The sequence below is a fragment of the Neopsephotus bourkii genome, unplaced genomic scaffold, assembly GCF_033783945.1.
Source record: "Neopsephotus bourkii isolate Nb327-2 ecotype Australia unplaced genomic scaffold, CSIRO-AGI_Nbou_v1 NB_718, whole genome shotgun sequence".
Lineage (NCBI taxonomy): Eukaryota > Metazoa > Chordata > Aves > Psittaciformes > Psittacidae > Neopsephotus > Neopsephotus bourkii.
The window spans coordinates 1,039,300-1,046,956 of record NW_026901217.1 but is presented as its reverse complement, the minus strand read 5'-3'; positions in this window follow the sequence as shown (position 1 = coordinate 1,046,956).

The following is a 7,657-nucleotide window of genomic DNA, read 5'->3' as shown; positions in this document are numbered from 1 at the left end:
GAGTAAGGGCCAGAAATACAGAGATTTCTAAACCAAAAGTTAAGCAGGCAGGAAGGTGAGGAGAAGCTAAATGCTGCTAACAAGGGCCCTGACTAGGCCTTACGGAGCTTTCCAGAAACAGTTTGCATCCTGGGTTTCATGAGTAGAGCTGTGCCATGAGCAGCTGAGCAGCAGATTTTGCCAGCGTTGACTGAACAGCCTTTAGTGTCAGCCACCTGTCCCATCTGCAGGAGGCTGCTGTCCCAGACAGAGCTGGCAGAGGGACAAAGACTTGTGCATCTGCTGCTCTTGTGTGAAGTCAGGTGTTCTGAATTGTTGATCTAGCATGATTTTGAGAGTGGGACGGAGGGAAAGAAAGGTGAATTTGGCACTAGCAAAAGGCACACATGCTTCATTCCTGCTTGATTCTGTTGTGGGGAGCAGCAGCAAACTGCTGGGAAGAGTGCAGTTGTAACTTGGCAGCACTTTGCCATGGATATATGAATTCAGGCCATTCATTTTACGTTTCTACCAGTTTCTAATTAACTTGAGTGGTTTCACTCTAGGATTTTCCAATGTAGTGTGTCTGCATCCGGGAGAACTGAGTTTGTTGTTGTCAAATAAGAGCACAGGTCATGGCATTAGCACTGATATTTTCCGAGTTTGCATGGTCAGAGGTGACACATGAATTGTAGCAACTCACTACTACCTGGGGTTTGTGGTTTTATTTGTTCTTGTTTTCAATTAAAAAAGCCACGTGGCATTCATTCATATCCCCTCTTATTAAGTATGCCTGCATGAAGGTTTTATTTAGCTGACACACTTTTAGTAATAAGCATGGTTCTGATAGAATGATGCTTAGCAGTTTGCTTTCCTGGAGCAGTTGTAAGGAAGAATAGATAACCCCCTTCATTTTGTGTAAATGCCAATCCATAGGCACGCAATCCCAAGTATTCAGACTTCGATAAAACTGGATCCATCTATGCCATGGAAAACATCAGTGATACCCTGACCCTCTACCGCTGGCTTGTCAGTGCTCCAAGTGGGAGTGATGGTGTTACCAGCCCTATGAGGGAAGTGGACTCCAATGTTTTTTTTACTAGCACCAGATCCATCTCCTTGGACTCTATATATTTTCAGGCAGGCTTCAGTGTGCAGCTTGAGCTGTGAATGCCAAAGGTGATGCAGGTCTGGAGCTGCTAAGTCCAATTTATACAGTAAAAGAGAGGAAGGAAAGTTTTTGATGCTGGGAGTTAGGTAGTCTTTATTAGGAAAAGGTGAGGCAGTGTGTGCAGATGATGGAGGTCTGCTATGGGGTGTTTTGTCCTAGGGAATTAATGCTCATATGTTAGTTAATTCTTTTTTTTCCCTAGGGTTTAGACTGAGCAGCATGGGCAGGGCTTTGAGGAACTCCCTAACTAGCATGTCAGTGTTTCTGCGTTTTTCTGACCTGTCTCTATGGACAGACATTTTCAAGCTGCTTAACACTGACACAACAGTTTAGCAGGCATCTCACAACCTGTCTTTTCCCTTTCTTCAGGTCTTTGCCAGCCTCGCATCACAGGAACAGTAGGAGCAGAGCCTTTCTCAGCTAAAATTCGCTATGCAGGTCCAGATGATCCTGACCATCCCAATCTGATCTGACTAACAGTCACAATGCCCCATATGGATGGTAAGCATCAAGTGGTGAGTGTTAATTAACAAATGCTGCTTTGCATTTTTCCTCCCCCATGGGTTTGTCTCTGTAGCTGTTTGCTGTACTGTGGCAGAATCATGAATAATCAGTTTTTAATGAACAACTTGCCAGTTGCAAGTTTAATTTATGGATGAAACGCTGGGTATCCATAGCTCCTGTTTCCAGACTACAGCTCTAAATATATGTTCACAAGCAGTTAATTAATACTTCATTTGCTTTTTTCCATTCAAGATGTTAAATGGGTCATGTGACATTTATGTTTTAGGAATGCTGCCAGTCATCTTCACAAGCCCCTTATCCAACTTTGAGCTAACACGTAGCCCAGATGGCACTCATGTGGGATGCCACAAGTGCTCCAACCTACTGGACTATGAGATTCAGACCAAACATGAGTTTGTTACAGAGGAAACTCAAAACCTCAAAGCGACTGGAGAAATGTCACCTTACCAGTACAGCAGTACTCTGTGATCTGCCAAAACCTTGTGTTTCTACCAGAACCTCAAACCTGACGCTTGCCTTTGGGAGTTGAACAGCTACTACAAAATGTCTCAACTGCTGACGTACTGCAGTGGCTCCGTTGGCACAGATGAGCAGGTATGTGACAGTGAAGTGCCTTCCTCTCTCTACAGAAGATTTTGGAAGCATGAGTCTAATGTAAACTGTTACTAAGGATTGCATGAGGAAGGATTTAGTCACTATGCAGGCAGTTTGGGATGTGTTCCCTTAGCATAAATGTTTTTAGAAGGAAATATTTGTTCATTTGCACTGTATTTCTGTGCACAGCCATGATTAATCTTCCTGGTAACTGAGCACAGTTTACTGCACTGCTGTTGCTTCTGCTCTGGATTCTAGAAACTCTTTTTTTGACTCAGAAGAGCTTTTCCAAACTGTGTATGTACTTTGTGCCATCACCTAAAGCCCTACAGTTTTGCTGTCTTATAGAAGTAAAGTATGTTCCTAAACCTGGAAATGTATTTTAAGGCTGCAGGAAAAAAAAAAAAGTTCTTTACAAAAAAACCCAAAACAGTCTTAATTAGAAGCTCTAATTTATGCTTACAGTATTCTGGCTTTAAGCAGAGCTGTCACATAGGTGAGATCTTATAAACAGAAGCTTGGTTGATAAGAAACAAGCAAAAAGAAGTTTACCCAAAATACGACTTTTTTAACATAATTTCCCTGAGTAAAACAGGATGTTGTTACAGGTATTTGATTTGAATTACATCAAATATTGATCACAGGGCAGGCAGGTGTCTCCTCTGTGCAGAGCAAATTGCATTTACTTGTAAAATAACCCCAGGCACAAGCACCCTACAGCAATTGCACTTAAATTGCAGGGGGCTGTAGACCCTCTGTGCTGACTCCATATTTAGTCTTGGTTCAGCAGCTTGATGCTTTCCCATTCCATAGGTGCTTAACTGATGTTCTGTGGCCAAAGAAGATTTATTTACTAATGGGCTTGACTGCCCATTCTGGTTGCTTGGTTGTCGCTTGTTTGTAGAGAGACTTCTATATCTCAGACCATAGTTTTAAACTGCCTTGTTTCAGGGGGCTAGAATCTATAGAGTTCAAGCTGTTGTAAAGGAAATTGTTACTGTTGTGGTTTAACCCCAGCCAGACAGCTTTTCACTCACTCCCCCCCCTTCTTGCCCTCCCCTGTTCCCAGGGGGATGGAGAGGAGAATCAAAAATAATGCAACTCCCACGGGTTGAGATAAGAACAGTTTAGTAACTAAGGTATAACACAAATCACTACTGCTGCCACCAATAATAGTAATGATAAAGGAAATAACAAGGGAAGAGAATACAACACCTCAGCACCAGGCGACCGATAACTCGGCCCCCCCAGGCTGACCAAGCACCAACTGATACCTCCTCCAACCCTGCAGTCCACTTAGCCCTTCCGTGTAACTCCCAGTTACATCCTGGGCATGACGTGCTGTGGTATGGAATACCTCTTTGGTCAGTTTGGGTCAGGTGTCCTGTCTCTGCTTCCTCCCGGCTTCCCTCCTCCCTGGCAGAGCATGAGGCTCACAAAGTCCTCGGCCAAACCAAAACATCATTGTTATCAGCTCTGTTCCCAGCCCGAAAGTCAAAACACAGCACTGCACCAGCTACCAAGAAGGAGAAAAATGACTGCCACTGCTGAACCCAGGACAGTGACAGGACTAATTTCTGTATTTGTATTTGATTTCATTTTGGAGAGGCATGAACCCTGTTAATGTTAAATTGACAAGGATCTGGGGACACTATCAAGTGAGGGGGTTTGCAGCACCTGAAATAATACTGATGTCAGTAACAGATGAACAGTGTTTCCATGCAGGATTTTTTTTTCCTAGGTTTGAAATGTACAGCTCATGAGAATGCAGGATTGGCAGTGGAAGGAATTTTTTTTCAGGTTGCATGTAGTATCCTGGTACCTGATGTTTTTCAGGCCTTAAATGGGGTGGTGCAGTCATATGTAACTCTGCAGGTACCTCTCTCTGTCTCCTGTGGCTTCCACTCCCTTGCTGCCATTGGTGGCTGGCAACATTTTGGTTTGCAGTCTGAACTGAGGCTCACCTTTGTGCATGACATGGCTGATGTAAAGGTAAAAAAGTCAATTGTGCATTCAGCATATTAGGAAAGCTAAAACAGAACCACTTTTAACGAGACCTGAGTATATATTTCACTAGTTTTATAACCCCTATGTGGTCTATGTATTTGCACTGCAGAAAAGAAGAATACAGAAGCACTAAAATATGATGTAGTTTAGTGTAATTGAAACAGGCTTTGGTTCTGTTTATGGGCTCAGAGGGGAAAAGCATTCCAAAGGTAGGTGTAGTATTTAGGTACATAGATCTGAAACCCCAGTTCTGAAAACTGTTGCTTAGCTACTACATGATCACATATTCCCTCACTCTGGTCGCTTTGCTTCCAAGCTGTCAAGAATAGGACTTTCTGCCCCATTTTGAGGGGACTAAATAAGTTCTAGTCTGAAATTATTCTAGTTAGAAATGCAGGAATTGAATTCTTGCACACCTGAGGCTCCTCAGCTTGGTCACGCGCCTGTTCTCAGTTACAGGCTGGATGCACAGTAACTGCAGCTGGCTTCAGCCAAGATGCTTAGAGTCATTCTTGATTTGTTTTGGAGCTCTGGCCCAGTGCTCTCACACTCTGTACTTACTCACTGGAGCTGTTATCAGTTTCCAGGGAAAGTCCTGGTAATGGTAGTATTGGGCCAGAAATAATTCTGTATTTAATTGGTCCCTTATTTGAGTTATCATTCTGAAACCCAAATGTCCAGTTAAGAACTTTATTTGGCTTGATATCATGGTATCACACTGGGTAGTTTCTTATACATGAATATGGGTTGCCATCTAGTGAAGAGAAGGGAAAAGCTTGCTTAAAAATGAGCTGCACTGTTAAGAGCCACACGTCAATACAAATTGTAACAGAAAATAAGACCAAAGCCCTTGATAAATTATTAGTAATAATGATGGAACAGAGTGTGCTCATGTGCCAAGGGCACACTTGAAGCTATATAATTCATGTCCTGAGGATTTTAAAGAACAGTGGTTGGTTGTAACTTGATCTAATAATTTAAAATTGACTGGTATAATGTAAAATGTGTTAATTTGCTTCATTAGGATCTGAAATCTATGGCTGAGTGATGGTTGATCCAGCTCAGAATCTCGGTGACTCCTTCAGCTGTACCATAGAGAAGGTGTTCCTTTGCAGTGAAGCTGGTGGGTACATGCCCAAGTACAGCCCAGACAACCAGGAATACAAATGTCTGACTGACTCACCCTCCCTCTTGTACAGATTCAAGATCTGGTATGTAAATGATGAGTTACAGTGGCAGGCATTTTTTAGATCCCAGATATTCCACATGAATCTGGAAATATTAGACTTACTTCCTTTAGGAAAAAGGTCCACCAGAGACACAAGCAGGAGTCTTTGGAAACCTGGAGTTTTGTGGTCTAGCGACTGATGGCACAGATGCTTTTCCTCTGGCAAAACAGCCTGGTTCTGATTGGTTTCAGCCTGCTATCCACTCTGTTCTTCCAGGTATGTTGTCTGATATGTATAGCACAAAAATTCTTTCCCGCTTAGATGGCTGAGGATGGAGACCACAGCATGCAGGTATTCATGGGCACTGTTTGTTGGTGACAGACTTGAGCAACACATTTCTTTTCCTTCTCCACAGCAGTGTAGAAACAATGACAGCCTTGCTTTGTAACCCTGAGCTACTCTCTCTCAGCCTTGCTTTCGGTGAAGACATGTACACCTGTGGCTGCAAGCAGAAGTCACTGGTTTAGCTTACCAAGGGAGCCTTTTACAAGGGAGAAAATTAAGAAATTATTTTGATTTTCCTGCACCTGGGGGGAAAAAAATAACATAGTTGGTTTGTGAAAAAAGAAGAGAGAAGTCTGCATCCTGCTTTAAGTCAAATTCATTCAAATTCCCGAAGTCTTTTTTTGTCTCCTGGAGTGGGTGGTGCTTGCTTAAATTAAGACCAGTGTTTTTTCTTAGGTAAATACAGTGGCTTTTCTTCATTAACACTAGAAAGAAGTAGACTGTCTTAGAACATAGTTTATCTGACCTACTTCAGCAGTCTGCATTAAGAAAAGATTAATCCTATCTCTATGTGCCTATTTCTGCCATTGACTTTAATTAGGCATATTTGGCATCAAACTGGGGGCATCTGTCTGAATCAACCTGAGACTTGGTGTTTCCCAGCATATAGTAAATGTGTATGAGGGGGTGGTTCTGGCTTGCTGGGGTTTCATGCTTGTGGGATTTTTTTTAAGGTGGCAGCTGGCCGAGAATGGTACATTCACACTATCTACACAGTCCAATCAAAGCAGAATACACACAGGCATAATAGCAAAAGCAGTCTTGACTACTGCCACATGTTCTCTGCTAAAGGAAGCATTTGCACCACAGCCTTTAAACGCAGTACAAGAGCCAACCCAGACACCATGGTCTTCATGCAAGACATTAGAGCAGATAAGAACAGGGGCACAAATATGCAGCATATTGCACTCGATTGTTCTGACCAAAGCTGTCATTGTCCAGAAAGATGTGATCCCAGTTGGCACCCCACACCACAGGCCCACTCTGGAAATAACACGCAGGGACTCTGGAAATGGTGGTGTGCCTGTTACTGGAGGCATGGCAGGACTGATGCTCATGCTCTGCACTGTGATCCTAACTGTTCTTGTTGAAGCAGAGGAACAGTGCTCTGCTTGGAAAAGCAAAGCACCCATCAACCACTCCAGCAGCAGTGACAGTTCCAAAATGCAGCCAGTTTCTTGGGTGCTTGTCTTGTATCATGTAACCACCAAGAACCAGACTGTCAAATCTAACTCTTGCCTGATTTCCTCCCAGACATTTGGCTGCTCTGGTTCTAGTGCTGGTTCAAGTATTTGTCATGGGCAGCTCTTTCTTGACAGGATTGGTGTTAGCAGAGGCTCCTGTGGGAGTGACTTTAATTTATGGGATTCAAACTAATACTCCATGACTGTGAGTTGATGCTTTATTCTTGGTTGGTTGGGTTTTGGTTTTTTTTATTTTTAAACCTAGTTTTTAAACTGTGTTTTGAACATGCAGTTGTGAGCATGCCTCATATCCATCACGGAAGCTTGGTGCTTAGGTGGATGCTGGTTTTGATTACATGTACAGTATCTAGCTTTCATGCAACTGTTTTTGGTTTGTTGTTTTTGTAATAATTATTGCAAGGGAAAGAAGAAGGAAGTATGACAGTAGAAGCTAAGCAGTAGATGACAGTGCTCTGTTAAATGAGTGGTATCAAGTTTTGTCTTAAATTTTAATGAGGACCTCAGACATAAGGACAGGAGACACACAGGTAAGGCTGTAATTGTGGTTTCTTATAAGGACAGCATTACATGTGATCAATGAGAACTATTGTAAAGCTGCACTGGAAAAATAGTATGCTATTGTTTAAGTAGGTGCTGGCTGACTTTAGCGCTTTTAAGCATCC